The sequence below is a fragment of the Vulpes lagopus genome, chromosome 5 (assembly GCF_018345385.1).
Source record: "Vulpes lagopus strain Blue_001 chromosome 5, ASM1834538v1, whole genome shotgun sequence".
Classification (NCBI taxonomy): domain Eukaryota; kingdom Metazoa; phylum Chordata; class Mammalia; order Carnivora; family Canidae; genus Vulpes; species Vulpes lagopus.
Genome location: NC_054828.1, coordinates 66,291,502 through 66,313,649, shown reverse-complemented (window position 1 = coordinate 66,313,649; position 22,148 = coordinate 66,291,502).

Below are 22,148 nucleotides of genomic sequence, written 5' to 3'. Positions count from 1 at the left end.
CAACAACCCCCTTCCCTAGTTACAATTAAGTGCACATAAAGCAGTGTTTGTTGCGTTACACGTATACCCCCAGAGCTCACATAAGGATGACTGGCTAGTAGACATTTTATTAGAACGTCATCAACTTCCAGTTAGCTGAGGCGCCTACTAGGAACTGGTTTGGCTGGCGCAGGAGCAGGTATTGCCTCACTGGCCACCCAGGCTTCCCACTACAGTAGCCTTAGGGCTGCCATGGATGTAGACATAGAGCACATAGAGACCTCCACTTCCCACCTCCAAGATTCCCTAACATCTTTATCTGAAGTGGAGCTCCAAAACAGGAGCGGGTTAGACCTAATTTTTCTAGGCAAGGGGGAATCTGTGCTGCCCTGAACGGAGTGCTGTTTCTACACTGACCACTCAGGGATAGTCCAAGAATCAAAGGCAAAGGTCAGGGAAGGACTGGCCAGGCGAAAACAAGAGCGAGAGCAGCGACAGGGGTGGTTCGAATCCTGGTTCAATCATTCCCCCTGGCTTGTTGTCCTCCCTAGCCAGCCCCTTCATCATCATCCTCCTCCTTCTGACCTTTGAGCCCTGTCTCATTAACAGACTAGTGGCTTTAGTCACCACAGTTCAGCTCAAGGTACTCAGACAACAATATCAGCCACTGGACCTTGTTGCTAAAACCAGCTTGGACCCATGATTGGGTCCTTCCTGAGGTTCCTCTGAGAGGGGTAAATGTGGAGGCCAAAAGAGATAAGGCCTCTGGCTACCATCTTAAGGCCCTAGATAAGTAAAAGTCAACAGCTGCGGCCCGTAGCCCAAGTCAGTTCCAAGAAAGACTGCAGACCGTCCTTGACAGAAAGTCTCATATCGGAATGAAAACAGAGCTTAAGAAACTCCCCCACCCTTTCCCCCATATCAGAATGAAAAGAAAATTAAAAAATTTCCTTCACCCCTTCTGAAAATCCCCTAGAGCAGCCCATAAAAACCCAGCTGGAACCCCCCTTGGGGTCCAAGCCCCTGCTCCGCCGTGTCGGGAATACTTGGGTCCAAGCTCGAGCTTACTAATAAACCCTCGTGTGCTTGCATTGGTGTTGGCTCCTTGGTGGTTTCTCGGATTTGCAATCTTGGGCACAATTCTACCAATATTAGGCAAATCTTTTGCTACTGTATGTTGAGATCTATATCCTATGTGTAAATATATCACATTGAGAAGAAAAATATGAGTACTTAATAGTGATTGAATGATATCAAACTTATTCATTTTGTGGAATAAATGAATTAAAACATTCTACTAAAGTATATTTTTCTCATTTGTAAGAAAAATTCACATTTACGGTTTAGTGATAGTGAAGAATTGGACTAGGAGTTAAAAGAACTAAATTTGGGGACACCTAGGGGGCTTAGAGGGGTTGGGCATCTACCTTAGGCTGGGGTCATGATCCCAGCATCCTGGGACAGAGCCCCGCATCAGGCTCCCTGCTCCTCCGGTGCTGCTTCTCCCTCTTCCTCTGCCTGCCGCACTGCCTGCTTGTGTGTTTGCACTCTCCTGCTCTCTCTCTCTCTCTCTCTCTCTCTCTCTCTGTCAAATAAATAAAATCTTAAAAAACAGCAACAACTAAATTTTAAACCATGATTCACCTTTTATGAGTTATGTAATTACCAGGGAGGAAGATCTTCCTCTGCCCTAGGTCCTTCTAGCTGGATTTATAATCCAATTTGCATGAGACAGATTAACAGGAGAAAATCAAATTTAATAGGTGTATATGCAGAGAATCCACACGGACATGAAATTCCAAAGACAAAGAGGCAACATGAAGCTTATATGAACTAGGGAGAGTAGCAGGGTCTGAGGATACAAAGGAGAGGAAGGCACCCCGCAGGAAGAAAGGAGATGTTTGGAAAACAAAGGTTGTCCTATTACACAGATAAGTCCCTCCAGTAAAGGGGAATCTTTGTCGATAGCTCTTTTCCTAGCACAGGCTCTCCGTTCCAATGTAAGTGTAGGCAGTTGAGGAAGAGGAAGAGAGTTTTTCCACCAGCTGCTGGATTTTGATCACCTTTGACCCAAAATAATGTTCATGCCAAAGCAGCCTGTCTTGGGCAGTCTGCTCTTGGCCCCTACATGATCAAGCAATGCAACACACTATTGCCATTTTCCTCAATATCACAATCCTTATTTTGCAGTTATTTCATAGTATTTTGTTTCTGCATGTTCCATGATGAAATGATAGACATTGAAGTGATATCCAGGCATTTTCACCATAAACAGAGTTAACAAGTAGTAATACCATTATTAGTTTCCACAGTGATGTCTACACCACAATAACATCCTGTTGGTAGAACTCATATATCAAGATAAGCCACAGATCCCATTATCATGATAATGAGGCTCATGGTCAATCAGAAATCCAAAAGCCCTCAAGATAGAGATTAAACAAAGTAGGATCCACGATGGCTCCACCTGTGATTCCAGATTCATCCATTATCTCTGTCTCCAACACCATGCCTTCTGTCCCTTAATGGGCCATAAACATGTGCTTCCATGCCTTTGCACGTGTGGCATGCCCTTTCCTAGATACCACTTCCCTACTCCCTCCCTCCATGTGGCAAAGTATCATTTATATTTCAAAATGTACCTCTTTGATTTTTCCCCATTTCTCCAAACTGATTTAGTTACTTTGTGTGTTCTCAGGCAGTTTTTACCTCTCCCTGTTACAGCACTATATGCTTAATAAGACCTAAGACCAGATTCTCCCCAGCGTCATATACCCAGTTCTGAGACTAGTGCTGTGAGCCGAATAAAATTCAGTGAATTTAAATTGAATTCAGTGGGTGTAATGAACTGAATCCTATGTCTCCCTCAAAATTCATATGTTGGAATCTTAACCCCCAACATTAGGTATTACAAAGTAAGGTCTTTAGGAGGTGATTAGATCATGAGGGTGGATTCCTCATGAACAGGTTTAGTGCTATTATAAAATAAGCCTACAGAGCTCTTTTTCCCCTTCCTTCATGTGAGGTTACACAGTGAGAAGATTGCTGTCTATGATCCAGGAAGTGGTCTCTCACCCAACACTGAGTCTGTGTGTTTCTTGATCTTGAACTTTCCATCTCCAGAATTGTGAGAAGGAAATGTTTATATTTAAGCTACCCTATCTGTGGCCCAAACAAAACAAAACAGGGAAGAGATGAGATAGGCACAGAAAGGCACAGAAAGTCTTTAAGTATCCTGCAGGATGCAATCATTCACTTTCTGCACAAACTAATTCTTAGAGTATTTTTATTTGGTTTTCAACATAAAAACCTACTTTTTCAGAGCGGAAAAAAAAAGCCATAGTCAATTCACAGCTTTTTCATCGGTGTTGACCAAATGAGCTAGAACATTTACAGAAAACTTTCTTCTAACAATGAAACCAGTAGCACAGAAACCTGGGGGTGAAAGTGAGGCTAATGTGGGGAACAGAGCATGGAAGCTGGAATTGACTGAAGATTACAGGTGAACCTGCCTTTTCTGATATCCCAGGAGAATGTGTGAATCAAAAACAGAGTCTATGAGAGTGATGAAGTTTTGGAACAGAGGTTCGGTTCGGTGGGGTGAGGTCAGGAGCTGATGACCAAGAAAGAATTATTGAGGTGTCTTTGGTGCAAAATAGTGGTTTTCATAAAGCAGGGGGACAGGACCCATGGGCAGGAGAGTTGCTACCCCGGGCCTGTGAGGGATGGCTGATTATATACCTGGGAGTTGGGAGGGGTTTGGGGATAGGGTACTCTCTAAGGAATGTAGGCAGCAAGGTTTCCAGGACCTTGAGAGGGCTGGCTATTGTTGGGAAAAGGTCACCACTTATTACCATCTAATAAAGCCTTAGTCAACAGACCCTTCAGATGTGTATCAGTGGGCCTTGTGCTTGGGGGATGACTGCCAACATGTATCTTGGGAGTTTAGAGATAAAGGAAATTTCTAAAGGAATTTTTATATGTTAAAGTAGATTTACAGGCTTCTGGGGGTGGGGCTGACTTTGCCTTTTGCCTTTAGCAAAGTATTAACATAGAGGCAGTTGAATCCTTAAAGGAATGTCCCTCTATTTCAAGGACTTGTCAATGTGCTGCCCCAGCCTTCTGCTTTGTCCTCAGCTAGTCCTCAAGAGTAATAACTGGGGATCCCAGGGTGGCTCAGGGGTTTGGCACCTGCCTTTGGCCCGGGGCATGATCCTGGGGTCCCTGGATCTAGTCCCCTGTGGGGCTCCCTGCATGGAGCTCCCTGCAGGGAGCCTGCTTCTCCCTCTGCCTGTGTCTCTGCCTCTCTCTGTGTTCCTCATGAATAAATAAAGTCTTTAAAAAAAAGAGTAATAACTGGACTTTAGGTTGTTAAGAGATAAATGCTTGGCATGATTATTAGGACAAGAGATAATAACAGTTATTTCGATTAGCACAGGCATCAATGAGACAAAATTAGAAATTAAAAGAAAACAAAATCAATATGTGAAATTAACAGAAGTAACCCCCTCTTACTCTTATACCACAAGATCATCACCTTACCTTACCAGTCTCTGGGCTGATACAATATTCTCAGAGTTAGAAACTTTGCGTTAGAAATAACAATAACAGGGTGTGCAGTTTAACCCAAATCTTTAGTAAAATGTATTATACATTTACTTTTTTAATAAACTAAGTATTTGCTTCTGTTCAGAGTTCCTATTTAAGAACCAAGTAGGTTCTTAAATCCAAATAAGGTTCTTAATATCTAAATAAAGAAGACACAATCTAATGACTACAATGGTAGCCCAGAAAAAGCCAATTGTTCCTAATATATAAATAGTTGTGGAAGACCTAAAAATTGATTAGATGCAATTATGGAAGCCTGAAGAATTTTCCCAGGAGAAGCCATATATCTAGATAATTCCAAGAAACTCGAATTTCATAAGGAATTGCTACTGTAGAGTTTTGGTAACTAACAGTATGTGCTAAAATGATGCATTCTATCATATTAACAGCAAACACATACCTTCTATTCATAGGCCAGAAAATAAGATGGAAAACAATGAAATCCATTTCTACTGCAGGATCTTATAGTGTACTATACAAATTTACTAGATAAAATAACAAGTCTAATATTAAAACTCCGTATCTGTGTTCATAAAAGTATTGAGTCAAAGTTGTATGCTGTTATGAAGTCTTTGAACAAAGCCTTAGAAAGGTGTATTGCACATTTATGGAGAATAGATGTTTTACTATAAGTAAAATATATAGCATAAATTAATTTAATACTATAAAGTTTTTAGTACATTTCTGTATAAATGGAATTTTCTTTATTTTGCATTATATTATTATATATTGTATAATGCATCATTTTAATATAGGAAGACAAGCGATTTTTAAAACGTTGGTCACCCACCAAGGATTAAAGTCTTTCTTTTTATTTGCCCTTCTGGTACCCAGTTGCTGTTGTTTTTTAATCTCAAGCTAACACATCTGTAGGTTAAAAACTATCAGATATCTATAATTTTATATGGTTTAACCTAGTAACAATAATCTAATGAATATAATTGCAAACTAGATATATGAATGAATCAAATTTTAAACACAATAAAACCTATTTTAGGATATGTAAAAAGAAGATGCTCTCTAACGAGAAGAGACCAATGAAGAATATTGAGGCATCTAACCTAAATAATATCAGAAACCCAATGTCCAAAATAAATTGCATTAATATTTGTAATATCTTAATTATTGAAATTGTATAGTTAACAATATTTTTAAAAAAATAACTGTATAGCTGAGCCCATGGATTACATTTTAAAACTAAGAAGAGCCTACTAAATATCTAATTTTTAGTATTTCCTCTGCTTAGGGATTTAGTCATAAAACTGTCAATAGTATTAAATCAGTGTCAACAACATGATATATATGTACTTTATATATTATGTTATGAAGTAGATTTGTTGTAAATTTCTCAGTGATAATGAATTCCAAAGTATCAGATATATTAACCACATTTTTCCTCATATACTATAGAACTTATTTGCAAACATAAGAAAATTGTATCATGAATGGTGTTAAAACAATGGGTTATCGACTTTAACCTATTGTTATACAAATCAAGTCATTCATATCATGAAAAAATTGAAACTTCCAAATAATAAAAAATTCACATTTGGGACTTAGAGCTATATAGTTTAAAAATCTCTTTTAACCATAAATTAACAGTTCATCTTTCACCTTTCATATTTTGATTTGAACGATTAGCAAAGGACCTTACCTAAAGTGTCCTAGGAAAGGTATTTTGTTTTATTTTCATCCATATTATAGACATTTAGTTTTTCCTTTACCATATCTATGTGAGGGAATCCCATAACCTATCTGTAGGGACAAAGTATGTGGGGGAAATGGCATAGTAAGAAGAACTTCTGAAATCAGGTCACTTTCATAGGGAAACATTCCTTCATAGAAAATAATAGTAAAATTATGGCAATATGTCACATTTATCTAGCATTCAATGTTTTCAAAAATATTTCTTTGTATTTAACCTTATGTGCAGAGGATTTGATATATTTGTAAATGATCAAACATCAGAGGTCAATAGGGCAAATGACAGACAAGACATTGGATCGAATAAGATACCAAGCAAACTAATAGGTAGATAAGTAGGTAGGTGGGTGATAAAGGAGATTTCCTTCATAGATTATGATAGCACATAGAAATTGGTTTGCTGGGCAGCCCCGGTGGCTCAGCAGTTTAGCACTGCCTTCCGCCCAGGGCATGATCCTGGAGTCCCGGGATCGAGTCCCATGTCAGGCTCCCTGCATGGAGACTGCTTCTCCCTCTGCCTGTGTCTCCGCTTCTCTCTCTCTCTCTCTTTCTCTCTCTCTGTGTCTCTCATGAATAAATAAACAAAATCTTAAAAAAAAAAGAAATTAGTTTGCCTATATCATGAATTAACACTTCTTTTATTGGTTATATGCAGTCATGAACAGTTAATGTTCTACATTATATTTCAACAGTTATACTCATGTGAAAGAGTTATTTCCTTCTGCAAAACACAGATTGTTCTTGGAATTAATAATACACTATTGGTCAAGGCTATCACAAACACATGGCATAGCCTAGTCTTCATAATTAAGCATTAAATCCAAAAATGCTATTTATGATTGATTGTAAAATATTTTAAAGCACTTTTCCATTGATGATGTTTATCATAAATATCTTAGAATATAAAAAAATTGCATTTTGAGAGATTCACTTTGAAAATAAAATGACTATTTTTATGTCCTAGTTGACAAGTAAAATATTCTTTCACTCAGAAAGATAGCATTTCTTTCCCAACTTTCAAAAAACATATAAGAATATTAATTTAATGATTTCCACATTTCATAGATTAAATATTTTTATTATAACATTTCTGAGGAATTTGGTCTGTTACAGATCTTATTGAGAATTTGAAAACATACATTAATTTGATAAGTCAAAGGTTTCTACATTATATTTTTCCACAATGCCCTCCTGACCTTTAGAAAAGGTGTGGTATTTTCTTTCTAATGTCTTATCTCAAAAAGAACATGAGCAAAACACCAAAGCCTTTGCACTCTGAATCTCAAGGTGACATTTAAGACTGACATCTAGCTAGCAGAAGAAGATCTCAAAATTTATTCTTGTCCTGTGGGGATAAGCAAATCATTAATATAAGAAGGTATCAGGCCATTAAGTGCTTTAAACGTCAACAATAAAACTTTAAAATCAATGCACCCTGACAGGAAGTCAATATGAAAACTGGAGGACAAAACTGATGTACTTTGAACAGGTAAAGTAGCCTCACACTGTGAATGAACTGAACCTTGGAGATTGATTTATCAAGAAATCGAAACATCAGATGTTGAGCTAGTTCAGTCGCAGTGATTATCACATTGTAGTAGTTTGAGTGCCATTCACATGTCTTTGCTCTACTCAAATGATGCGCCCAAGAAAGAACTAGCTCATAACAAGAGCGTCATCTTATGCTGAAACCCATACCTAGACTCAAATGAATAGTAACACTAACCTTTTTACAACGCTTTAGAGTTCACAGCATTCTTTTTTAAGTAGAATTTTCTGTGATCAAGGAACAAGGAGATTCACAATTGAAAGAATATATTCACCTGCTTACTTTTGTGCTACTATTACTCTGATCATGAACTTAAAAATGTTGAAGATAAATCTTAAAAAGCAAGAGTCATACGGTTCTAAAACTTACTCCTAATGTGCAAAATCTCTAATTTATGGAGATTAGTTCTAATTTCTTTTCAATATGCTTTTTGTCCATTTGATACCTTACATAAAACATAACATAAATGGGGGGCCTGGGTAGCTGAGTCCGTTAAGGATGCAATTCTTGATTTCTCCTCTGGTCATGATATCAGGGTGGTGGGATCAAGCCCCGTCTCAGGCTCTGTGCTCAGCGGAGTCTGTTTGAGTGTCTCTCTCCCTCTCCCTCTGCCCCTCCCCCCACTCACACGCATGCTCTCTCACTCTCTCTAAATAAATAAATCTTTAAAAAACCCCATGTAATATAATAACAATGCTAATAATAGCTGACACTGACCACTTATTATGAGACATTCATGGAATGATTTAATCTACTACCATCGTAATTTTACAGATGAGGAAACTGAGGCAGATAGCCAACAGCAGTGACTAAGATTCTGTAACTTAAAAATGTTGGAACTAGGATTCTGACCCCAGAAACTAATATGCCACATGTGCCATATATAGACACACTATTTAAATCTCTATCTATGCTTAATAGTGTGTTGTGTGTTTAATTTGAAATGATATCCCTTGTCGCATTGCAAATAGTGAAAAAGCAAAGTGAGAGATAAATATATTCTCCAAATAACATCACTCTTTTTTTAGTGAGTAAAATCTTTTGATGTTCATACCCAAGTGACTATTTCAAACCATGGTGATTAGAAATGTTCATACCCAAGTGACTATTTCATACCCAAGTGACTATTTCAAACCCAATGTGATTAGAAAAGGAATTTTATGGCTTTTTTGCCTTTTTTTTTTCCTTTCCTTAAAAGAAATTTACAGAGTGTGTACTTGCATTGATTGCACAGGATCAGATCACTGAAAGATGCACAAGTCTCCTCAAGGTGTACTCACATAAGATTTGTTAAATATAAAAGATATAGGGTACAATAGGAGAAAGACACCACAGGCAATCACCAAAGAGTTCCAGGCCTGAAGATTCTTTCTTAGCCACACAGAGTGTGCTTTGTTTTCACATTATGAGCAACCAAGCTACGCGCAAAGTGCGTATTTCTTGATTTCAAGGGAACCCAAGAAAAAGTTTACAGCAAGGCCCTTTATAACCTGCTACTCACATAAGTAAAACCACCGTGTAACCAGTTAAAACAGGTGTAGAACATCAATAGAAACATTTCTAAACAGCAAAGACAAGCTTGCACCAAGTGCCTCCAGGGAAGTTTGAACGTTCAACATCAAATCACGAATGACTAATACATCTCGCCCTTATCTTAGCCAAAGATCAGCTCCAGATTTCAGGCGTCCACAGACATAAGCATAGAGCTTTCCTAATCCAGCTATAAAATAACTATTTTACACAGTGCTCATTACTGGGTGAGGCAACTTATCAAGCAGGTGCTCAGTAAGTATTGGTGGACTCTCCTGGACACCTTGCTAAATGTATGCTTCTCTCTCTGTTGGTCCTATATCCTGTTATAAATGTACCAGCCCCTTCTGGAAGGGGTGGTGGCCAAATTAAGAAGTTGATGGTTTTCTATAGAACTGAGAGGGATCACCTTGTTTTTAAAAAATGAATGACAAAGTTAAATGATACCACAGAGGGGGCACCTGGGTGGCTCAGTCAGTTAAGTGTCTGCCTTTGGCACAGGTCATAATCCCAGGGTCCTGGGATCAAGTCCTGCTCAGCGGGGAGCCTGCTTCTCCCTCTCTCTCTGCCACTCCCCCTGCTTGTGTTCTCTCTCTGTGTCTATCAGATAAATAAATAAAACCTTTAAAAAAAGTCATGAGAAGCAAGAACATGGACAAGTATATCCTATTCTCGATATGGGGGCGGGATATGACTTAGTGCTCGCCTTTCTTCACTTCTCCTAGCAGCTGCAAACACTAACTAGGAGATATTAATGGGAAAGGACAAAGAATTAGCCAATTCATTCGAGAAAATGGAGGCCAAATATTCACCTATTCCTTGGAAATGGTAATGCAAAATTCACGTGTTTCCAATTTGATTGGTGCCAGCCTGAATTACAAATGGCAGCTCAGAAGCATAATTTTTCTTAGATGCAGAAGAGGAGTTGCAAGTCAGAATGCTGCACCTTTTTCCTGTGCTGTGTGTATAAATCATGTTTCAATCACCACAATCTACATCATGATGTTGATTATATGTTACAGATTAACTTCTACTTATTTATTTGTTGCTGCTATGGTGACATTATTATACCCCTGATAAAAATTATAATACAGCATTGTTATTTTTAAATAAATGTTAGGAAGTGAATTTCAAAGACGTTGAGAACCCCCAACTCTCTTTTTATCCTTAGGGCTGGGTAGTTATATAAATGTTCAAGCCTATAGGTCATGAAGGTGGGGATTGATGGAGGTGGTGGAAAGAGGTAGATGGTATGTGTGGAGAAACAAAGATGGAGCCAAAGACTGAACTATGGAGTCAAACTGTCATCTCTACGGTGGCTTATAACATAAGATTTGTACTTTTATGTCATATTATCTAATGAAGTCATTATATATCTTAAAGTAAGCTCCAAGAGTTAATACCAAGACTCATACTGATCCAGACAGGTAGGATAGAATCAGCAAATTGTCTTTCCTGCCATAAAATTTCCATATCCCCATTCATATCAAACCTGAATGTGAAACAGCAGGATATCAAATTACTTTTGCCTTCCCATAGCCACACATGTGTAGTTTATGAACAAGCTTGAATACTGATAATGCTACAGGGAGTGTGCAGAAATGAGACTTCTAAAATCATGCTTATAATCAGTGAGCTAGATCTTTAACTATCATCTGTTCATGCTGATATCATCTTGGTAAGCAATTTTCTATTTTTTCCTCTAGAGGAAACTGACTTTTGTCCATTGTTCCAGCTGTTAGAGTGTGCACATTTCAATTCAAATGCAAATTGTTTCAAAAGTCTTATACATGTCTTTTGATCTAATTTAATAATGCTTATTAACAGAGAAATAGACCACCAACTACTTATCTTTTAGCAAGGATTATCAAGTTTACCAAATTGTGTAATAACGCATTTATTTTTTTATTTTTTATTTATTTTTTTACATTTAATACCTTATTGGTTCGCTCCTCAATCTTTGACTTTTGATACGATAATAGCAGTCCTGTAAAAAGACACTGTGGTTCATCAGGAGGAGGAGCTATTTATTTGCTGGCAACCGACAGTATGAACATAGTAGGTATTCCTGTTCTCATTAAAGGAAATCAAGATTTTGTGTGACTTCCAAGCTGATTACAGCACAAATTCATAGCTGAGATTAAAGATCATTCCCTTATTTAGAAAATGCTCTCAAATTTTGCAGTATGACTGTAAATGATAACAAAGGCAAAGAGGAATGTTGTTCCAGTATATGCTAACAAGAATGAGATAGTTGGGCTTGTTGGCCTGTAGGTGTTTCAGTCAATTGTTTATTTATTTTTGCTCCTCTCATAGGGTGCAAGGACTCTCATGACTTTTATTTGTCTGCACTTAATTAGAACCAGCCTCAATACCGCATTTCTTCCTGGGTGAAAAGCTGGCACCAAAGGCCAGGAGCTAGCATCTTCCTCTTGATCAGGGACCATAGAACACCAAATGGATTCTCTGTAGGCTTCCATTTTCAGGCAACGAGGGATGTTTGAATTTGTCAGCCCACATCTGCTCTACCTGCCTTTACTCCTTGCTGTCGCACACCCTGTTGTAGAAAACTGGTCCTGTGTCATCTTTCCAAAGATGCAATTGCACTGCAGGAAAGTCTTACTTTGCCTCAGTTTCCTTCTAAGGGGTTCGTCTCCGCAGGATAATTTTCCTTTTATATTCTGTTCAGTCCTGGCTGACCCCTACCCTGGCCCTTAATGCTCATTCTTTTTAGCAATCACCCCCATCCATTCCATTCTCCTGAAGTCTCACTGGCCAAGAGATTCTCTGCCTAGAAAAAGTTGAGCTTAAAAAAACTTCAACCACTAAAAACAAAAAACAAACAAACCAAAAACAAACAAAAAACTTCAACCACTGTTTTTCTTACCCAGGAATATCACCCAAGGATCTGCTTTCTTTCCAATACATCATTGGTAGGAGCACTTAGCTCTTCTCAATCATAAGGAAGATGGAGACCACAACATAAAGGAAGTCTAATTTAGCCGGGAAGCAAAAGCCCTTCTAAGGAGTGGTCCTGTCCTTTCTTCCCATGTCCACTACTGTCCTCAAATACTCAGATAATAATTTAACACAAAATAATACTATAATACTCTGGTGAAAGAAGTACTGTAGACAGTAAGTAGTAACACCAGTTAAAGGCCTGGGGATCAGAATAAGATTAGCAAATTTTGTAATAATAAAAAGATCAATGTAACCAGAGCAAAGTGATAAAAAAACAAGTTAGTGGGAGAAAATTTTGGAGAAAAAAAAATTAGGTTTACAGGGCCCAGTTAGCCACTGGGAAGCAGTTTGAATTTTAACTGAGTGCTTTGAGCAAGGGCTTGGTATGATCTCATGTTTTAAGAAGAGCGCTTATGATTGCTATTGGGAAACAATTCAGACCTAAAAATTTATGTACAAAAATGATGCAAGACTTATTTCCCACATTTATTTACAAAATAAACTTAACCAATGTAGCTGCAGTATATTGTGTACATTTCCTTGATCAGATCCTCCTATCCCATTCTTCCCATACACAAGTAATTTTTATTCTGAATTTGGTGGTTATAATTTTCATTTCTTTATACTTTTAGAGCATATTAAATATTTAATGATATTATACTCTACTTGCTCATATTTGCTCAATAATTATCTATATTGATGTGAATTACTCTGGTTCATTCATTTTTGCTGCTATATATTATTCCATGGCTAAATATTTTCAATCTTTTCTCCCCTTAATATTACAATTAATGATTCTATGAATATTCTTAATGTCTCCTTCTGAGCTCTATTACATTTGTGTACATTGAACCATCTTTGGATCCCCTGAATAAATCCCACTTGATCATAGAGTTTGATCCTTTTAATGTACTATTGAATTTGGTTACCTAATATTTTGTTGAAGATTTTTGCATTTATGTTGATCAAGAACATAAGCCTATAATTTTGTTTTCTTTTGATGCTCTAGTATTGTTTTGCTATCAAGGTAATACTGGCCTCAGATGAGTTTGGAAATGTTCCTTCCTCTTCTATTTTTTAGGTGAGTTTGAGAAGAATTGGTACTAATTTTTTAAATATTTGGTAAGATTCACTAGTGAAGCCACCTGGTCCTGGACTCATGAGAGTCACATAGAGAGAGAGGCAGAGACATAGGCAGAGGGAGAAACAGGCTCCTCGCAAGGAACCTGATGTGGGACTTGATCCCGGATCCCAGGATCACGACCTGAGCCAAGGGCAGATGTTCAACCACTGAGCCACCCAGGTGCCCCTGTTGGGAGATTTTTGATTACTGATTTAGTCTCCTTACTAGTAACTGATCTGTTTGGATTTTCTATTTCTTCACAATTCAATGTTGGTAGGTTATATATTTCTAGGAATTTATCCATGTCTTCTAGATGGTCCAATTTTTTTGGTTATATTTGTTCAATTATTTGTATATGTGTACAATTAAACACCTTAAAATGAAGCTGAGGAAAATATGACTCTTTGTATTTTTGTGTTCGTTGTATCATTTTCTTTTTCATTTCTGATATTATTTAAATATACCCTTGCCCTTGATGAGTCTAGCTAAAGGTTTGTCTATTTTGTTTATCTTTTCAAAAAACCAGCTCTTCATTCCATTGATTTTTTTATTTTATTTTATTTTTGAGAATGAGAGAGTGTTGGGGGGCAGGCAGCAAAGGCAGAGGGAGAGAGAGAATTTTAAGCAGGCCCCATGCTCAGCACAAAGCCCAAAGCAGGGTTTGCTCTCACAATCCTGAGATCATGACCTTAGCTGAAATCAAGAGTCAGACATTTAACCAACTAAGCCCCACCCAGGCACCTGGCCAATGATCTTTTCTATTATTTTTTAAGTCTTTATTTAATTTGTTTCCCCTCTAATCTTTGTTAATTTCCTTCTCTTTACTAACTCGGCTTTGTTCTTCTTTTTCTAGCCCCTTTCAGTGTAGAGTCAAGTTGTTTATGTGAAATATTTTATTTTCTTAATGTAAGTATTTTTATTATGAACTTCCCTCTTAGGATCACTTTTGCTGCATCCCTGAAGTTTGGGTATGTTGTGTTTTCATTTTCATTTGCCCCATGGTACATTTTTATTTATCCTTTGATTTCTTCTTTGACTCAGTCTCCACATACTGTGAATTTTTCAGTTTTCTTCTTGTAATTGATTTCTAGTATCATACCATTAGAGTCAGAAAAGATGCTTGATAGGATATCCATCTTTCTTTTATTAAGACTTATTTTGTGACCTACCATATGATCTATCCTGGAGAATATTTCATGTGTACATTCTTCTTGAGAAGAATGTGTTTTCTGCTGATGTTGGATGGAATGGTCTATAAATGTCTAAGTCCATCTAATCTAAATTCCGAAGTTTCCTTAGTGACTTTCTCTATTTATTGTTGAAGGTAGGCATTAAAACCCCTACTATTATTATGTTGCTGCCTATCTTTCCTTTCAAGTCTGTTACTATTTTCTTCCATGTTTAAAGATGCTTGTGATTACATTGGATCCAAGTAGATAATCCAGAATTATTTCTTCTATTTAAGATTAGTTTTTTAACAATCTTAATTCCAACTACAACTGCGATTCCCCTTTTCCATTTTACCTAACATACTCATATGACCCAAGAATTACAACATGGGCATTTGAGGGGGGCGGTATTCTGACTACTACATGTACACACAGTAGAGTTTTCCAGGAATATGATTGCTTAGGAAATAAGCAATTATGATAGCCATTGCTAAGTTGGTCTTAAGTAGCAATATTGCTTCATATCCTTACCAACATTATTAGTATTACTTGCAAATTTGGTATATGTGAAATGAGATCTCATCCTGGTTTTAATTTTCATTTCTCAATACTTGTGAAATTAAGCAATTTTTTCTTAAGTGTATTGGACATTGGCTTTTCTGCTTCTATGATCTGCCCAGTAATATCCTTTAGCCACTTGTTATCTTATAAGTAACATTTTTCTTACTGATTTCTAGAAATTATTTATATGTTCTGAATTTCAGGGAAATAAAACTTCTTTGGATTTATCAGTGCTCCTTCAAAAAGCTCTAGTCTCCTGTGACATGAAATGTATATGATTTGAAAGCAGGGAATGTTTGCTTTCACTTCCTCCAGAAATATATTACTCTTAATATACCTTGAGAATCTGACCTGTTTCTGTAGTTAATTGCTCTGACACACACACACAAAATAATAAAACTTCTCTTTTTTCCCTGAGTGGACCAAATGGTTGCAGCCAGTCTAGATACTCAGATTAAGCCTCTAATGTGCCAGGAAGACTGGAGCATGATCTCTCCAGGTATTTATAGTTCATGGTGGAATGAAGTCAGAACTTGTAGACAACTCTAGTGTCTTAAAAGGCAAGAACACGTGGGGTTATCTGACTCCTTGAGATTTTATTTACACACTAAATAGCTGAAATAGGAAGGAGACTCTTTTGGAAGAGAAGAGCATGACTGTTTCCTTCATCTTTATAAGCAGAGCAACATCCTTTTTTTCTTTATCTCTCATCTATGCGGGGGGGGGGGGGGTCTAGCTGCTTGCATAAAACAATTGACTTGTCTCTCATCCTGTTGTCCTAGACATAAGGACTAATAATGAGACATAATCTCATTATTTTCTGTGAGACATTTATTAAGGTGTCTATCTTTAATCCAGAACCTTGTATGTGTACATTCAGATAAAATTTAAATATAAATATTTTAATAAATTTAATATTATTTAATAATAATTAAATTTAATAATATTTAAATATAAAGATTTAAAAATCAATAAAAATGGGTAGAAAAATCATCTGGGTAGTGGATGAGGGATATCTATTAGTAAGCAGTGACCATTCATAGGGACTGGATCATGGGTAGAAGTCATAATCTCTCAAGTGATTACATACTTTGGGGAAAATATTGATCTCCTTTCCCAAGTGAGCAGGAACCAACCTTTTCAAGTTGGCCTTGATTGTCAGGAATAAATGCTGGGTGAGATAGTAGGTATGGCAGGTTTCCATAGTAGATTGGAGGAAAGATGAAATGAAGACATCATCCTGCATGGGTGAAAAGGTCAACAGAGATGGGCCTAAATATTGAAAGTGGTAAGATGGTTAGAAAACAAAACCTAGATCCCAATCGGAGGGTCTACAGTAGAACCAGAGAAGATAGAGCAAGGTTTTAGGAAGTACAGCCACAGTTTAACAGAGGAAAGAGTAAGTTGTATGCTGAGGGGGTGGGTAGGGGCGTTTTTATTGAGTACGTTGGACTATAAAATAGCTGTGGACATAGCTGAAAAGAAGGGAGAGAGAGGGAAAGACAAAGAGATGGAAAGACAGAGAGAGAGACAGAGACAGAGAGTGAGAGAGAAGGAGAGAGAGGAAAGCAAGATTGATGTCCCAGAGAAAATGGAAAATTAAGGTGCAATTATGAGAGAGAAGATAGAGAGATCCAGTTATTGAAACTACCGAAAAAAATGAAACATTTTTATAATAGGCTAATATAAGAATTATTCTTTTTTCTTTCTTTTTTCTTTTTGCCTAAGTATTTATTTAAGCAGGGATAAATAAAGCTAGTCATTTAACCCCACCCAATGACTCTATGACAAATCATTTGCTTTTTAGTAGATGTTTCAAAACAAACGTCTTTTAAGATGGAGAAATTTTGGAGTACTCATTTCCCAGATTATGCAGTCACTCTTATTTTGTAAATTGAGAGGAATTTCTTAAAGATGAATGTCTCCGATGTGTATGCTTGCATAATTTTCAAATAGCATAATCTTATTTAAGAAATATGTTTGCCACAGGATGTAGCATAGAAATATCTTTAATTATCTACCATAGTATGAAAAAATAAGTATGAAAAAATTCAGATTATAAGATCCAGGGGGGCCTGTACCTATTTTAGTTGTTTTATTACCCTGCAGTAATATCAACTTGCTAGGGACGATTTACAACAATTTTCATAATGTTTCCCAATCTTAATGCAATTTTAAAGTAACTCTCCCTTCTTTTAAGTATGTGCCAAGCTTGAAATTGCAACACCAAACTATCAAAAAGAGCCAAAAAAAAAAAAATTTACAAAGAGCCAAAAAAAGTCAAATGAACAAAAGAGCTGTGTTTACCGTCTTGTACTTCTGTTACTGAGAAAAAGAAGATGGTGTGTTAAAATCATCTGAAATGAAGCCATGAAGAAAATGTTAATTAAATGAAAGCATCTGAAATACATCTGGCAGTTTATCAAATACAGTATCCTGCTTTGTTAAAGGTGCATACACTCAAATATATAGGAGTATAAGAACATTTTACAGGAGCATTATTAGTCAAAAAGCAAAAGAGAATATACAAATTTAGAAAATATGATATATTAATATTAATAAATATTGGAGAATTAGTCAAAGAGTAAAAAAGAATATACAAATTTAGAAACTATAAGATATTAATATTAACAAAATTGCATTTATTTGGGGAAAAGTAAATCATTTTTGTGAACCACAACCTGCTAATCTTTGTTTTGTTTTGAAACTATTAGGGAAATATGGTTACATAGTGGTTTAAATGTTCTCAAATTTACAAGTTGCCCACCTAAAACCTCGTCTGTTCCTCATGTCCCTCAAGATGTACAAGAATTTCAACCTGAATCTTACTAGAAATTGATTTTATTCAGGCAACAGGTCTTGATTTTTCACTATATGCAGACTTTTGTACCATGTAGTCATAGGAACTGGGTGGGGGGGACTAAGTAGGTAGATAAAACATACATGTGTCAAACATTTGATGAACTCCTCATAAATGGCATGAAAAATAAGAAAGTGATATGCAGAGTACCTGGGAGGATTTCCGAGGTTTACATAGTAGGAGACACTGCTGAGTGCTTGAAAAATAAGAAATGGGCATGTGATGGAGAACCCAGGTCTTCTGAAACTTCAAATGCACATATACTTCTGTAGGAATACAAATGCCTGTGAACAGCCCATCCTCTATTATTTATATTTCTATAATCTGCCCTTTACCTAAACCAGAAATGATGAAACCAAATTAGAGTTCATAAGAACTGAAATGAGAAATAGGATAGGTTGCCATCATTCATTGTTTTTGTTTTCCTTGTTTTTTTTTTCCCCGCTTTCATTTAGCACAGGTAGCCAAGGCCATGCTGTGACTGTAATGCCTCTGCAAGCCCTCTGCCTGACGGCACTGAAACTCGTCTCAGATCTCAATGGCCTGTGTTATTATCAGGTTGCACCATTTAAAATTGCCAATATTCAATTGTTTCTTGCCTACAAAAATGGACTTTTCTTTCTTCTGAGAGAGAGAGAGAGAGAGAGAGAGAGAGAGAGTGGGGAGAAACAGAGGGAGAGGGGGAGAGGGAATCTTAAGCAGGCTCCATACTGGGGCTTGATCTTACAAGCCTTGAGATCATGACTGGAGCCAAAATCAAGAGTCAGACACTTCACTGACTGAGCCACCTAGGTGCCCCCAAATTGGCAATTTCGAATGTTCAACTTATAATATTGGTAGGTTCAATTCAAAGAACCCTGATTTTAATAATCATAATTATAACAATAGAGTTAACTTATAGGTTATTGTGTCAGATAGAGTGAAATAAAAGCAGTTCATTTTATTTTCATATAACACAGAACATTTAAATTATTTCCATTTGCTAATCTATGTCATTAAAACTAGAAATTATTCAGACATTTTTCAATTTCTTATCTAAGTCTTGCTTTCATTTTTGTGTCTTCCAGTATTCTCCCCTTCACAAAATAAAGACTTTGGTTTTATTTATTTATTTTTAAATATTTTATGTATTTATTCCTGAGAGACACAGAGGAGAGGGGCAGAGACACAGGCAGAAGGAGAAGCAGGCTCCTGACAGGAGCCCAAAGTGGGATATGATCCCTGGACCCTGGGATCATGACCCGAGCCAAAGGCAGATAGTCAACCACTGAGCCACCCAGGAGTCCCAAGATTTTGGTTTTATAACAAATAAAATTGACAACTAGTCTTTTTGGAACTTCAACTTTCTTAATTGGATCATCTACTCCTTAATGATCTCATTTTTAATGCTATAATATAATATAAAGTATAACCAAATATTAGTAAGACAATTTAATTTAATAACACCTTTTAGGTGAAGAAAACCTTTTAGGCTAAGAAGTAGAGTTAAGAATATTTAATGAGTGGTAATGTGCACTAATATGAAAGGATCATCAAGATATGTTAAAGTGACAAAAACAAGGCACAGAATAATGATTTGCTATCTTTTATGAAAGAAAGAAAACATATCTATCAAAACACTAGCAGCATATACAATAAACTAGTGAAAGTGATGGAGAGGATTAAAGCAAAGGTCGAAGCAAGAATAATAACTGCATATCTCTTTATAAATTAAATGTTAAAAAATATATAGGAGCACCTGGGTGGCTCAGTTAGTTGAGTATCCCATTCTCAATCTCAGGTCAGGTCTTGATCTTAGGGTTGTGAGTTCAAATCTCACGCTGGGCTCCACAATGGGCATGGAGCCTACTAAAGAAAAGAAAAAAGGAAAAGAAAAGAAAAGAAAAGAAAAGAAAAAAGAAAAGTCTAAAAGACACCAATTTGCCATTGTATTGTTTTCAATATAAGAGTACAGCTGTTACAGAGATGCTTTGGTTTAACTATAGCAGCAATTTAGGAAAGAAATTCTCAAAAATGTTATGTAAAAGATAACTAATATTTAGTACAGTGGTTCTCAAATTTTATTGTGCATAAAATTTCCCAGATGCATTGCTAAAAACCCATATTCCTGGGGCCTAATTCAGATTATAAATTAATAGGTTTGAAGTAGAGTTTAAGAATTTTAATAAACCCTAGATAATGATCATGCAAAAAATTTATTGGACCTACTTTAAGTAATACTGTTTTATATTAGAATGTCTAATATCTTTGCATTTTATGCTATTATAACATTAACAGTTTCTCAAATATATCATTGCTTAAATAACTGAAAATAACAATTTCCTAAGATAAATTTTTTTCAAATTTGATAGGATTTAATTATCCCAATTAGCTAATTTTAAAAGTTAATATTTAAAAGTCCAAATCTTTCTTTAACTGGTAAGGTTATATAATAAGCCATAAGAAGACAGTAAAGAACATTATAGATTTATCATTCAAATAAAAAAGAAAGGGTCTGTAGCAACTACAGAATAAAATTCAAAATTTTAAAGTGGAATAGTAGATATCATTCACCTTTGTGCCCATTCATCTTCTGAACCTCATTTCTACATCCTTTTTTAAGATTTTAAAATTTTTATTTATTTGACAGAGAGAGAGAGAGTGAAAGAGCACACAAGCTGGGGGAGTAGCAGGCAGAGGGAGAAGCAGGCTTGGATGTGCAGCTTGATCCCAGGACCCTGAGATCATGACCTGAGCCAAAATCAAGAGTCGGACACTTAACCAACTGAGCTACCCAGGTGTCCTGAACCGCATTTCTGTATTTAGGAAAATTCTCCCAAGTTTTGTTCAGAAGCAGAACCTACCTTTCAATACAGAAGCTGGATATTCTCTTCTCAAAACATTATTTAGAACTGTAACCCGACATGTAGAAAGGCTAGAAAAAGCAAAAGTGTGAAAAGTAGGTTTAAAAAAAGTTAGATAGTAAAAGGACTGGCTAAATCAAATTTTAAACATAAATGAAGATTTCTTACAATGTTAGTAACATTTGGTTAAAAAAGAACCGGTAATAATTGTTAACATCATAGTGTCAGAAACATACTGATCTATGTTAAAGGTGATGGGAAGCTCCTAATAGTTGTCTACTCAGTGATACGATATCCATTACTGGAACATCTTTTCAGCATATTATTTCACACAGTATAATATTTAACTATTTCATGCGAATGGTTAGTATACTGACTTAGTTTCTCAAGGATATATACCATAAGTAAGAGTGTTTTAATTTATGATTACTCTTCTTTAACAGTAATTTCTAGCTACCAACAGATAAGGTTTTTTCTTCATACCTTATCAAGAAGTTAATTACATGAAGATATTTAAAAGTTTAATTGGTACTTCTATTTTAATATACTTTGTATTAAGTGAAATAAGCAATAATTTCTCTGTGAAGAGAACTATACTAGAATGTTTCACAAGTATTTTCATAAATTGTGTTTTATATAATAGGTTTTCTCAAAAGAAGAACAATCATTACCATATATTGCATTTTGAAAATGAATGTACCCAGGTATCCCAGAAAACATAGATTGTAATTATATATATATATACATATATATATGTATATATATATATATATTACTGATTTAAAATTGTCCCAGGCTTATAGAAATAGGAATATTGTTTCAAAGGAATCCAATTCAATAGGTTTTCAATGCAGGGCATTATTATTGTCTTCACATGAACTTTTATTGAAGAATTCTCACTGGGAAATAAGTAGACATTAACAGAGTCCAGGCTATGAAAAATCCATTTAGGCCACTTTGAATATCATGCTAGATGTTATTAGACATTTATAAAGTGATGCATGTTGACACTCAGGAGTTCTGATTTATTTTAAATAATAAAAATACAACTTTCCATGAAAATTTGATGCAATATAAGAATTACTCTGAAAATTCAGTTTCTCTAATTTAAAAAGTTCCAACTGAATTATACCTTTCAGTAGAAATACTCATAAAATTGTCAGTTTGTGTCAGCAAGTTGCATGAGAAAGATGATGTAAATTTTCAAATAAACCAAATTTAACACACTATTTATAGCAACATTTTTAAAAATATATTTTAT